The 14506-nt window shown below is 37.1% G+C and overlaps 1 protein-coding gene and 1 long non-coding RNA gene across 5 annotated transcripts in view; one reads left to right on the forward strand and one right to left on the reverse strand.

The window, feature by feature from the left end:
• The window catches only part of LOC131280434 (uncharacterized), a 172860-nt gene that overhangs the window by 84717 nt on the left and 73637 nt on the right, over positions 1 to 14506 (forward strand). For 3 of the 4 annotated variants that reach the window (XR_011650117.1, XR_009188025.1, XR_011650116.1), the window contains exon 3: positions 8638 to 8871. The exons of the other annotated variant lie outside the window; for it this stretch is intronic. This is a non-coding gene — a long non-coding RNA (uncharacterized lncRNA). The remainder of the gene's footprint in view (positions 1 to 8637; positions 8872 to 14506) is intronic. 4 annotated transcript variants of the gene reach the window in all.
• The window catches only part of COL10A1 (collagen type X alpha 1 chain), a 161305-nt gene that overhangs the window by 60986 nt on the left and 85813 nt on the right, over positions 1 to 14506 (reverse strand). The window lies entirely within an intron of this gene.

Here is a 14506-nt window from a genome sequence, read left to right on the forward strand (position 1 = left end):
TGATGATGGGAACGAGTGTTGTTGGGGGGGGGGAGAGGGGGGGTGGGGGGGTGGGGTTGAATGGGACCTCACATATATATTTTTAATGTAATATTATTACAAAGTCAATAAAAAATAAAAAAATTAATAAAAAAAAAAAAAAAAAAAAGATATCGCAAAATACATGTTTAGCCATTGTTTGCATAAGAGTATACCTATTCTATGCATATTCATATTCCCCCTCCTTCTCCACCATAAATTATTTGTGGCATATTAAGGATCACTGCTACTGGGAATGGCAGAAGCTCAGTTCATGAGCCATTCATATCTTTTGAGAAAAGTAAGAAATCCCAGTCTGCCTTCACTGACTAGTTTTCTGGTTTGCTTCAGTGATCTTAATACTTTTTACCTTTCTGTCAATTCATAAATAGTAGATCCTCTGAAGTATAAAAATGCTGACACTTTTCAGGACTTTTCACTGTAAGTAATAACACAAAAACTGAAATAGTGAAACCTTGTTTATATAACATAGAAACATTCTTCAACAGATTCTTAGTTTAATTCAGAATCCTACTATTTTCTACACTTCTTTTCAAGTATTGTTCAAAATATTGGTATATTTAAATAAAGTTTTATAAACAAAAAATGCCTTTTAGGGAGTGAAGTACCAGCAAAGATCATTAAACCTTTCTCTAGCAACTGGTTAGCAAACAGAGAGTAGTTGTATTAGTCAGCCAAAGGGGTGCTGATGCAAAGTACCAGGAATCTGTTGGCTTTTTTAAAGGGTATTTATTTGGGGTAGAAGCTTACAGTTACAAGGCCCTAAAGAATCCAACTTAACATTGCTTTCTCATCAAAGGCAATTGCCACATGTTGATAGCAAGATGGCGGGCAATCTCTTCCTGGTCTTTCGGGGCTTCTGTATTACTCTGGCAGAGGCTCATTTCTTTCCAGACTTGTTCAGCTGCTCAGCTGCAAACAGTCAAGCGAATGGCTCTGCTTTCCCTGGGGCTTTAGCTGTTTGATCCTTTTCCTTTCTGTCACATGGCAGAATGGAAATGACCAATTTCTCTCCTCTTCCATGTGTCTTCTTGAGTGAGTGTCCATTTATATCAGCCTACCAAGGGGGCGGGCACTTAATCTGAGTTATGCCCTACTGATGTGGTTGAATCAAAGCCCTAATCTTAACAGGTAATTTAATCAAGACATGTCAGCTGAGTCTAATGCATTCAAAGGGTATTATACCCAGAGAAATAGATGAGTTTACAAACATAAACTCTCATTTTGGGATTCATAAATAATTTCAGGCTGCCACAGTAGTATATACCACATTTTGTATTAAACTAACTTTTTCATATATTCCCTTTGAAAGCACCTTTTTCCTCCCTGTGTTTTAGTTTCCTTAGCTGCTCAAGCAAATACCATTCTATGAGTTGGCTTAAACAATGGGAATTTACTTGCTCATGGTTTGAAGGCTAAGAGAAAGTCCAAATCGAAGCATTATCAAAGCAATGCTTTCTTCCCGCAGATTGGCATTCTGGGGCTCGCTGCTGGTGATCATTGTTCCTGGGCTCCTCTGTCTCACAGAAATGCACATGGCAGCCTCTCCTGGCCTCTCCCTTCTCTTTAGTTCCATTGATGTTCAGCTTCCAGCTGCTCCCTCTGTCTCAGTTTCATTCTGCTTATAAAAGAACCCAGTAATAATGGATTAAGACCCATCCTGATTGAGGTGGGCCACACCTTAACTGAAGTAACCTCATCAAAAAGTCTTACTTACAACGGGTTCACACCCACAGGAATGTTATCATTTAAGCACATGCTTTTTCTGGGATACATACAGCTCCAAAACACAGCACCATATAATTTTAGAAAGCTTATGGGAACTTTAGATATAATTGTAGTACAGTTTCTCATCTTAGTAAATTGAATACTGGAGCTCATGTGTGCTTTGGAAATTTCCACTGTACCAGAACTAAAATCTAAAGTTCCTATTTGTGGTGAAGTATTTGCTCTAATAGAGTATATAGAATAGTTTTAATGTAAGCAATCTTGTCTCATAGAATGAGCTCATGCACACAACTATAAAAAGTCTTCTGTTAGATAGCCTTTCAATTTCCAACAAATTCTCAGTAATTGACTTTACTCTTTTAAGTTATATTCCTTTGCTATTTCCTTTGATTTTTTTTTTTTTTTTTTTTTTTTTTTGCATTGCATTTGTGGCATACTTTACAGTTAACTTTTTATTCATGGAGTAGGTGTCAGACCTTAAGAGAAGAGATCAGAATATATCTAAAAGCAGTAAGTCTAGATTGTTATTTCTATGATGAAAACATCTCTCTAAATATTAGAATGGCTTCCATTCATTTCATTGTAAACTGGCTTAAAAATATCTTCAAGATATCTTTAATGATATAAATTTTCTAGCTAAATAAAAATTACTATTTTGAAATGCAAAATACTATATAGGTAAATAGTGGTAGATGACAAAATGTGTTTAGAGGTAGACCCTTTCTGTGACTTCTTAAAATTGTCATTGTCAAGAATGTTTGCTATATTTTTGGTAGGTATAATTTTAAGGAAAAAATTGAATAAAATAATTGTAGTCAAAGACCATGCTTCTTCTCAGTATCTTATCAGGACATACTTTTCAGTAAAAAACATAAAGCCTTTGAAATTCTCCTGAGATCTCCTTTACATAGAAAGTTTCATGATCACATTAAAATCTACTTTTCAAAAAGTATCATAAATTGCATTCAAGCCTTTTGTATTCTAGTGCCCTTAAAAGAATTATAGATGGCTTTTTAATTAAAGGAACTTGTCAAAAAATACATGGAAATCAAATATAATGTATTAAAATTTAATAATCCTATTTAAAGTGTTTTATTAAATAAGCCAAGAAAATTAAATATTAATGTTCTAGAATGTTTTCTAATGTTCTAAAATATAATCATATAAATGGGTATGAAAATATTCCATTTATATATTTTCTTTTTTTTTTTAAAGATTTATTTTTTATTTATTTCTCTCCCCTTCCCCCTCCCCTAGTTGTCTGTTCTCTGTGTCCATTTGCTACGTGTTCTTCTTTGTCCCCTTCTGTTGTTGTCAGCAGCACGGGAATCTGTGTCTCTTTTTGTTGCGTCATCTTGCTGCGTCAGCTCTCCATGTGTGCGGCGCCATTCCTGGGCAGGCTGAACTTTCTTTCGTGCCAGGCAGCTCTCCTTATAGGGCACACTCCTTGGGCAGGGGGCTCCTCTATGCAGGGAGCACCCCTGCATGGCACGGCACTCCTTGTGTGCATCAGCACTGTGCATGGGCCAGCTCCACATGGGTCAAGAAGGCCTGGGGTTTGAACCATGGACCTCCCATGTGGTAGATAGAAGCGCTATCCATTGGGCCAAGTCTGCTTCCCTATATATTTTCTACCAATAGACTTTTGATTACTTCACTAAAAGCCCTGCTGGGAGGACAGAGGTAGGGAGAGGGGATGGGCTTTTTTATTTATTTTTGGTAGAATAGACAAACTCCTTAGAGATCAGAGATTGGCTTTACAATTAATTTAAAAACAATACTACCCTTTCAGTACCGTATCATTAAGCTTTTTACCCTAAATATCTAGCTTCTATAAATTATTTCAGAGAGAGAGAATGAATGAGAATAGAAGTGGGGACTGGGTCTAAATTTGTGTGATCTAGGTGAAGGTTAACTTGCTTGAATCTCTTCCATTTAGAACAAGTTGAGGATTATAGATCCAGATCACCTCCTTACCGTTTCTTTTTCTTTATTTTTAAGGGAGCTTTAGATTACATAAATGTTACATCAAAACTATAGGGGATTCCTATATGCCCCATCCCATCCTTCTCCCACCATTTCCCCTATTAACAACATCTTTCTTGAGTGTGGTACATTTGTTACAATTGATGAACATTTACTGCAGCATTGCTACTAAGCATGGCCTATAGTTTACATTATGGTTTACCTTTGCATCGCATAGTTTTATAGATTTTGACAAAAGGTATAATGGCTTGTATCTGTCATTGCAATATCATGCAGAACAATTCTAATATCCCAAAAATGTCCCAAGTTAAAACTATTCTTCCCTCTCTCTCCCCTCAGAACCTCCAGAGACCACTGTCTTTATATCAGTGTTACAAGTTTTTCCATTACTGGAATAATACTCAGTCTACTTTAGTCCATAGTTGCATTCCCACCTTATGTTTATTTGTTCCTCAACCTTAAGGACTTTGGAATGGCGATGCCCGCTCTGCTTCCAATTGAGAGGGGCTTACATCCTATCAGACAGACGGGTGGAACCGTCTTGCTTGCAATTGTAAATACTGTCTCCTTCTTGGGATGTTGTCCATCATCATCCTTTTGTTAGTTGTCCTGGGTGAGTCTGATGAACTGGAGAGTAGGTATTTGCTGCAACTCTTTTGAGATTGCTCACCCAGCAAAGGAACTGTCTGAAGACTTAAGTCTCTGAGACATATTCAATGGGTATAGCGCCAATTATAGGTTCAAATAAATGGGGCAGAAGTACCATGTGTAGGAAATCTACAAATGAGTCTAATTCTGATACACTGGGGAGATAGGTTGTCATATATTCCAAAAAGTCTGCCTTTCTTGATTCAGGTATGGGATGGAAATCACAGATCTCTCTATGTTTTATGTCCAGGTAAAGGGATTCTAAAACTGGTTGGTCAGAATCTTGGCCATTTTAATTAAGGAATACTGCAGTGAGACAGGAAGCTACCCCACTTCCCATCTTAACCCACTTCAAGTCTTTTGTTGGTAAAGCAGGCCTAATTGGGGTAAGTTGCTAGGAGAAAGCCTAGTTACCAAGTGCTCCCAACTTCTCTCTGTCCAAGGATTGAACTTTTTAAACCTAATGCAAAGAGCTGTGGTGTAGGTGAAAGCAGTTTCACTGAACAATTTAAAATTTTATCCCATTTCTGGAAACTGCAGTTTCTATTGAATAAGGAAACTCCTTGATTGAGCCCTGAAAATGTGAGCATACCGGAATGTCAAAACAAACAAAAACAAAATGAAAAAGCAAAGGATTAATTGATTTCGATGAGAGCCAGAATGAGCCTTCACCTTCCACCAAATCTGCTGATTGAGTGTTTACATTATAAATTGTCTTGCCTTAAGCAATATTTCCTGACTTGATTTGCATTTCCGACTCTTTAGTTTCTTCTCCTTAGGGGTCTGGTGCACCCAGCCAGTGAGCAGTGCAAAAAAAGATTTTCATAATCCTTATTTTCATGGTTATACGAATGATTACTCTTTGCCTAGCAATAGTCAAGGCAAGTTGAAAGTTGTAAAATAAAATAGGTTAATCCTGTTTTCTTCTTTTTATTTATTTAAGTGTTGAAACTTAGCTCAAGGTAGTGAGGCTGTGAGGGTATATATTATTTCAGAAATAGTTATTTTCTTAGTGTGTGTTTCACTATTAATGTCAAAATATTCCTCATCTTATTAAGATTTCATTAAAATGAAGAATTCTGAAAAAGTGTATCAAGATGAGGAAGATTTAAATTCGTATTCTGATCCTATATTAATGTTTTTGTTCACAGTTGATGTTTTAGCATTCACTCTTTTTCCATGAATATTAACTTCCATGATTACTTTTTAAAAATTAGTATACCAATATAATCCTGGAGCACGCCAATAGATTTTAGTAAGTATTTGGCAATTTGATGATAAAAATCTAAGTCAGCTTCAGTAATGAACTTAATGAATATTAAAAAATTCTGGTTTGATTGAGGCCTACCTTTGGTAACCCTGTTTTTTTCCAGACATACTCAGGATTATATAATGTTCTCTTATTATTATTTTTTGGAAACACCAAAAAATATACACAAATGCTAGCATGATTCTTGATGTTATTTATAGGAAAGTTCCTCTTATCCTAAAAGGTTTGTTAGCCAGTGATCCCTCTGAAGCAAGTTCCCATTTGTTGGGATTATAGAAAAATGTAGATACCATGGGCAAATCTAGCTCCAGTTAAGTAAAATAGCAAGAAGCCCATTGACAAAATAAGATCTTGTTTCATTTTTTAAAAATTAGAAACTACCATCATGTTCTGTATAACTGTATTCAGTTTTTTACAGTCTAATTGAAAGGAATTTACCCCCAAAGGGATGTTTCTATTTCTTTATTTTCAATGTAATTTTTTTCTCTCCTCTCCCCCACCCAGTTGTCTGCTCTCTATGTCCATTCGCTGTGTGTTCTTCTGTGACTGCTTCTATACTTATCAGCAGCACCAGGAATCTGTGTTTCTTTTTGTTGCGTCATCTTGTTTTGTCAGCTCTCTGTGTGTGCGGCGCCATTCTTGGGCAGGCTCTACTTTCTTTTGTGCTGTGCGGCTCTCTTCATGGGGCGCGCTCCTTGCGCAGGGGGCTTCCCTATGTGGGGGACACCCCTGCGTGGCTGGGCACTCCTTGCGTGCATCAGCACTGCGCATGCGCCAGCTCCACACAGGTCAAGGAGGCCCGGGGTTTGAACCGTGGACCTCCCATGTGGTAAGCAGACGCCCTATCCATTGGGCCAAGTCCACTTCCCTTCAATGTAATTTTTAAGGACATAGATTATTTTAGTTAAAGAGATCATCTGAAAAAGATACCTTTTATTTTAAATACTCTCTTAAAGGAGTAACATGTCTCATTGTTCACATTTTGAGGATACTAGGAAAATAACTCTGAAAACAGTAAATAAAAGGAAAAAAATCAAGCAATTATTGTTTCTCTTTTTTACAAATTGTAACGCAAGGTAACTTTATAGTTGATGTAAGAATGTTTCTCTCTGTAGAAGAATTCCAGCCTTAAAAAATGAAAAGGAATAATGGAATTGGTGCACCACAGTTTGCAACCACTAATGAAATAATAGATCCAATCAATGATCATCAGTAACTCCTAAGACTCTTAGGTGAGACTGATGCAGAATATTTTAATAGATGGAGCAGGCTCATAACACCTGAACCTGTTGATCAATATTAACATCACTAAAAAGGGAACAATTCGATATAATGTGCCTCCTGATTTGGTGTAGTAGGAAGTACAAATATCATGTATAAAGTTTTCTTGCCAAAATCTCAAACCTAGATTTTATTAAACCTCTTTAATTACCAGTTGATAGGAAGTATAGGAACCAGAGTAACAAGTTACCTGGCACTAAAAATGCAATAAGCAACGTCCAGAATGAGAGAAATTTTGGGGGAAAAAATGACCCAGTTTCGTCAGTAAATAAATGCAAGGAAATTTGAGTCATTTCAAACAAATTCAGTTGATGAATCCTGAGTGTATCTTTTTTTATAATAAACTTTATTTTTATAGAAGTTTTAAACTTACAGAAAAATTACACTGAAAATATAGGGAATCCTCATATAACTCCCCACACACATAGCTTCCCCTATTATTAACATTCTAACATTAGTGTCCTGTATTTGTTACACTTGATGTAGCAATATCAAAGCATTGCTACTGACCAAAATCTATAGTTTACATTATGGTTTAGGCTTTGTACTGATAGGCTCTGACAAATGTATTATGTGATGTATCTGTCATTGCAATACCACACAGAAATATTTTGCAACCTAGAAAATGGCCTGTGTTCTATCTATTCATCCTTCCCCCTTCCCTGCAAACCCCTATCAACCACTCTTTATGTCAATGTTACGAGTTCTTCCATTAACACAAGATAATAACCACATAACAGTAACTTCGGTCCATGGTAACACTCCCCCCTTATTTTTGTTCATCCCCAATCTTGAGGGATTTGGAATGATGTCTGCTCTGACTGCTTCAGGCTAATAAGAGACTAAGATAGTATGGGGAAGATGGAAGGAATTGTTTTGCTTGCAGTTGGAGATACTCCTTGTTTTATGGGAAGGGGCTTGTCCACCACCATTTTTTTGGTTGTCCTGGAACTAGAGAGTAGGAGCTGACTGCAACTCTGCTAGGCTTCAGGGCTCAATTGGCCTAGGAACAATCCTAAGATTTAGGTCTCTGAGAAATATATTTAATGGATGTATTGAGATTATAGGGTCAAAAACAGGAGTAGAAGAATTATGAGTAGGGGAATATAAATTACTATATGAATGTTATATTGGGGAAATAGATTATCATATCGTTTCAAATAGGGCCTGCCAGAGCGGTGTTTATTTCGTGAGGCTCTGTGCCTTGCTTCTGGTGTCTTGGAAACATCCCTGTTTGAGCTTTGTTTACTGTGGCAATTAGTGAAATCTGCCTGAGACCTGCATAAGCATAACCTCTGGAATGACCTCCCAACTCACTCTGAAGCCTCTTAGCCATAAAAACTTTTTTTTATTTAATATTTCTCGTTTTTGCTCAGGGCCTTTTTCCAAATGAATGACGGGTTAGCACTTGGTAATAATCCCTCAGTGAAGGGAGGCTCATCCAGGAGTCCTGTCCCACATCAGGGTGAAGGCAGTGAGTTTGTTTGCTGAGTTTGGCATAAAGAGAGGTCACATCTGAATAACAAGAAGGTTTTCAGGAGGTAACTCTTAGGCATTGTGATGATTAGGCTAATGTGTCAACTCAGCCAGTTAATTGCACCCTGTTATTTGGTCAAGCACGCACCCAGCTTATGTTTTACAAGGATATTTCGTGGACTTTAATCATCAGTGAGTTGATTTCTTAGGTGGCTGATTACATCTACAATCAACCAATGAGTTTGCCGTCAGCAATGAGTGACATCTTATCCAATCAGTTAAAGGCCTTAAAAGGGGAAGTGATTTCAGCATTCAAAGACAGAAAATTTCCAGCTCTACTTTGGACAGCCAGTGTCTCCTGGGAATTCATCAAGGACCTACATTGGAGCCCCAGGTTTGCAGCATACCCTGAGGAATTTGGACTTATGCATCTCTACAGTCATGTGAGAGAATTTTTATTTAATCTCATACTATTTACAGATATCTCCTATCAGTTCTGTTTCCCTGCAGAATCCTAACTAATACAGGCATTAATCATAATTAGGCAAAGTTTCATTTTTACAGGAATAATGTTCATAAGTACAAGCATTATGATCAAGGGCTTGGTATATTGGCCTGTTTAATTTTATTAGGCCTGGCTTATATATTCCAGGATTTTGGCCATCTTATTTGAGAGAATAGCAGGACTTCCCCAGGATTCAAGTTTAATATTTTGTTAGTTAATGTGTGGGCCTCTATCTATCAAGAAAACATACATATAACAACATGAATATATTCATATTCCAAAGAAATATGCTTTAGGTGCATTTTTCCCCATGTAATAATACCCCACTATCAACACCCCGTACTGGTGGCATACCTTTGTTATAGATCCTGAAAGAACATTCTTAACCATTCGCCTCAGCCACTCCTGAGTTTCCTGAGTTACACAGTCACCCATTTTATCCTCTAGCTTTCCTTCTAGGATCATGGACGGGCCAAAACTTCCCCTTTCAACCACGTGCACACTCACACTTAAGCACTATTACACTCATATCACTGCACCACAATTACTTCCATCCATTTCCAAAACATTGCCATCAATCTAATTATAAATTCTGTAAAAATTTAGCATTGGCTCACCAATCTCCTCACCTTTTATCTCCTGGTAACCTATCTCCCAGACTCTACCTCCATGAGTCTGTTCACTGTCCTTAATTCATACCAGTGAGATCATGCTGTATTTGTCCATTTGTGTCTGGCTTATTTCACTCAACATAAGGTCCTCAAGGTTCATCGATGCTGTTGTATGTGTCAGTACTTCATTCCATCTTACAGCTGAATAATATTCCATCATATGTATATACCATGTTTTGTTTATCCATTCATCTGTTGATGGACACTGGGCTTGCTTCCATCTTTTGGCAATTGTGAATAATGCTGCTATGAACATTGGTGTGCATATATCTGTTCATGTCCCTGCTTTCAATTCTTCTGGTCTTCTGGATATACACCTAGTGGTGGGATTGCTGGATCATAGGGCAATTTTATATTTAGCTTCCTGAGGAACTGCCAAATTGTCCTCCACAGTGGTGCACCATTCTACATTCCCACCATCAGTGAATGAGTGTTCCTATTTCTCTACATCCTTTCTAACACTTGTAGTTTTCTGTTTTTAAAATAGTGGCCATTCTGGTAGCTATGAAGTGATTTTTTGTATCTAAGTTCCTTACAGAGATTTGTCTCTAATTTTCTTTCCTTGTAGCATCTTTATGTGGCTTTGTTATTAGGGTAATGTTAGCATCATAGAGTGGGTTAGGTAGTGTTCCATCTTCTTTAATTTTTTGGAAGAGTTTGAGCAGGATTGTTATAAGAGTTATTACCTTCAACATTGGGACTTTCCCCATCATGGTTTTAACGTATTGTGGGTTGGCATAAGAAATGAAATGGGGATTTGAGGGGAGTTTTGAGGAAGCCTCAGATGGCATGCAAAGGCAAGGAGATAACACACAGAGGCTAGGAATGTAGAGATAGCTTAAATAGTGTAGTAATTGATAAATGAATAAAATGTATATACAGTTAGATATATATTTTATTGTTTAATAACTTAAATGAACAGCTATTCTTTTTTCTTAAAATTAAATTTGTCATAACAGAATTGTGGTTCTACTCATTGCTTTGGGGATTCCAAGCCTCTTTATAGCAGTCTCTCATGTGACATCTCAGTCATCTCTCAGTGATCTTTGCATCACAAATTTCTCTTTTCTTGTGTCATTTAAATGCCATAAACATTATTAAAATCATGGGTCCCAAACATAATGTTACCAGTGGTTTAGAAAGTGCTCCCAAGAAACACAGGAAACTGATGAACTTGAAGGGAAATATTGAATGCTTATATATGCTTCCTTTGGGCAAAATAGCTGCTACAGTTGGTAGCCATTAGGGCAGTCAACCTTAAGATATATCAAGAAAAAAAGGGAAGGAAATCCACGAAGCCTTTGCTGCAACTACACCAACAACTGCAAAGCATTTGCATAAACCATGAGATCTACATCTCTCGTGTGTAGAAATGCAACATTCTTTAGGGTGCATGATTGTTATAAAAAAAAAAAAAAGACATTCTGGTAGACTTTGGTATCATAAGAGAAAAGGATAAGTCCTTACATAATTCTCTAGAGGAAAATGAAGCTGAAGGATCTACCCCTATGGATTTTCAGGTCTGCAAAGTATGGTTTGAAATTTTTTTAAAAAGGTTTAGCCTACTCAAAAAATGTTATCTGGATATTCCAGATCACAGGGACTGTGCCCCTAACCCCTGGGATGCAGAAGGGATAACTGTAGTTCTTTTGGAAATGATTGGTAAAATTCACCTGTGAAGCCATCTACTCCTGAGTTTTTCTTGGTTGGAAGGTTTTTGATGACTGATTCAATTTCATTACTTAGGATTGGTCTTTTGAGATCTTCTATTTCTTCTTTTTTCAATGTAGTTTCCTCCGTGTTTCTAGAAATTCATTCATTTCATCTAAGTCATCCAATTTGTTGGCATACAATTTTTCATTGTATCCTCTTATGGTAGTCTTTATCTTTGTGGGGTCAGTGCTGATGTCCTCTCTAGTTTCTGATTTTGTTCATTTGAATCTTCTCTATTTTTTTCTTTGTTAGTTTAGCTAAGGGTTTGTCAATTTTATTAATTTTCTCATAAAACAGCTTTGGGTTTTGTTAATTAACTCTATTGTTTTCTTATTCTCAATTTCATTTATTCTTGCTTTAATCTTTCTTATTTTTTTCCTTCTGCTTGCTTGGGGATTAATTTGCTGTTCTTTTTCTAGTTCCCCAGATATGTGGTTAGGTCTTTGATGTCTGCTCTTCTTTTTGAACGTAGGCATGTAGAGCTATAAATTTCCCTCTTAGCACTGCCTTCACTGCATCCCATAAATTTGATATGTTCTCAGTTTCATTTGCTTCGAGATATTTCCTGATTTCTCTTGCAATTTCTTCCTTGACCCACTGATTGATTAAGAGTGTATTATTTAACTTCCCTATATTTGTGAATTTTCCAGTTCTCTACTCATTATTGATTTCCTTCTTCTGTTATGGTCAGAAAAAGTGCTTTGTACAATTTTAGTCTTTCTAAACTCATTGAGAGTTGTTCTGTGACCTAAATGTTATCTATACTGGGTAATGAGCCATAAGTACTCAAGAAGAATGTCTACCCTGCTGTTTGTGGGTGCAATTCTATATAGGTCCATTAGGTCTAGTTCCTCTAAGGTATTATTCAAGATCACTGTTTCTTTATTGGTCCTCTTTTGAGATATTCTGTCTATTGCTGAGAATGGTGTATTGAAGTTCCACTACGATTGTAAAGGTGTCTCTTTCTCCCTTCAGTTTTGCCAGTGTTTGTATAATATTTTGGGCACCCTGGTTAAGTGCATAAATATTTATGATTATTCTTTTTTCTTAATTGATTGCCCCTTTATTAATATATAGTATACTTTGTCTGTTAAAACAGTTTTACATTTAAAGTTATTTTGTTTCGTTTTGTTTTTAAAGATTTGTTTTTTATTTATTTCTCTCCCTTCCCTGCCACCCCAGTTGTTGGCACTGGGAATCTGTGTTTCTTTTTGTTGCATCATCTTGTCATGTCCACTCTCTGTGTGTGCAGTGCCATTCTTGGGCAGGCTGCACATTCTTTCATGCTGGGCGGCTCTCCTTACGGGGTGCACTCCTTGCGCATGGGGCTCCCCTACGCAGGGGACGCCCTGCATTGCAGGGCACTCCCTGCATGCATCAGCACTGCACATGGGCCAGCTCCACATGGGTCAAGGAGGCCTAGGGTTTGAACCACAGACCTCCCATGTGGTAGGCAGACGCCCTATCCATTGGGCCAAATCCACTTCCCAAGTCAGTTTTGTCTGATATTAATATAGCTACCCCACCCTGTTTTTGGTTACTATTTGCATAGAAAATTGTTTTCCAGTCTCTTGCAACCTAATTTTGTTCTTGGATCTAAGCAAGTCTCTTGTAGACTGCATATAGATGGTTCATATTTTTTATCCATTTTGCCAACCTATGTCTTCCGATTGGAGAGTTTAGTCCATTAATATTCAATGTTATTACTGTAAAGGCAGTATTTGTTTCAGCCATTTTTTCTTTAGGCTTCTTTTTGTCATATTTTATTTTTGTTTCTGTTTTTATTCTTTTAGTTACCCTTACTAATAATCTTCCTTTCTACACTCTCCTCCAAAACTCTCTCCTTTCTTTTCCTGCAGAACTCCCTTTAGCATTTCTTGAAGAGCAGAACTCTTATTCACAAATTCCCTCAATTTCTGTTTACCTGTGAATATTTTGATCTCTCCTCTTTCTGGTGGACAATTTTGCTAAGTACAGAATTCTTGGCTGGCATTTTTTTTTTCTTTCAGCACCTTAAGTATGTTACACTACTGCCTTCTTTCTTCTGTGGTTTCAGATGAGAAATCAGCACTTAATCTTATTGAGCATCCGTTAAATATGATCAATCTCTTTTCTCTTGCTGTTTTCAGGATTCTCTCTCTATCTTTGGCATTTGACAGTCTGACTAGTATGTGTCTCAGGGAAAGTCTGATAGGGCATATTCTGTTCGGAGTATGTTGTGCTTCCTGGACATGTACATCCAGGTCCCTCATAAGATTTGGGAAATTTGTGGCCATTATTTCCTCAAACAATTGTTCTGCCCTTTTTCCCTTCTCTTCTCCCTCTCAGATACCCATAATGTGTATGTTTGTGCATTTCCTGCTGTCATTCAATACCGTGAGTCCCTGCTAAACTTTTTCCATTTTTTGTCTATCTCGTCCATCTCTGTGATTTCAGATATTCTTATCTTGCACTTCACTAATTTCCTCTTCCTGTTAAAAATCTGCTGTTGGGTGATTCTAGTATATTTTTATTTCTTGCATTGTGACTTTCATTCCATAAGATCTGTTATGTTTTATGTATGTTTACAATTTCATCTGAATGTTCACCCAGTGTCTACTTAATGTCCTTTATCTCGTCCCTCATCTCATTGAACTGATTGAGGATATTTGTTTAGACGTCTTTGATTAGTTGTTCCACATTCTGTGTCTCCTCCTGATTTTTAGTTTGTTCATTAGACTGGGCCATGTCTTCCAGTTTCTTAGTATATAACTTGTAATTTTTTTGCTGATGTCTAGGCATTTGTTTATATTGAGCTGTTTATTCTGTTGGTCAGTTTTTCCCCCTTATGTAGGGTTTTATTTTTGTTTGGCTTTGTGATAAGGGTCTTCTTTGACACTTGGTTCCACGTATTCTAAATTTTTAGAATTCCCCATGTTTTACTGAGAAATTAAAATAACAAAAAAAAGAGAAAAGGAAATAGAAGAGACAAGAAAAACAGGAAGAGAAGAAATGAAGAGAAAAGAGGAAAAAGATGAAAGAAAAAAGAGGAAAAGAGAAAGTAAAGAAAGGAAAGGAAAAAGGAAGGGAAGGAAAAAGAAGGGAAGGGAAGGAAAAAGAAGGGAAGGGAAGGGAAGGGAAGGGAAGGGAAGGGAAGGGAAGGGAAGGGAAGGGAAGGGGAAGGGAGGGGAAGGGAAGGGAAGGGAAGGG

Source organism: Dasypus novemcinctus, chromosome 11 (genome assembly GCF_030445035.2).
Source record: "Dasypus novemcinctus isolate mDasNov1 chromosome 11, mDasNov1.1.hap2, whole genome shotgun sequence".
Classification (NCBI taxonomy): domain Eukaryota; kingdom Metazoa; phylum Chordata; class Mammalia; order Cingulata; family Dasypodidae; genus Dasypus; species Dasypus novemcinctus.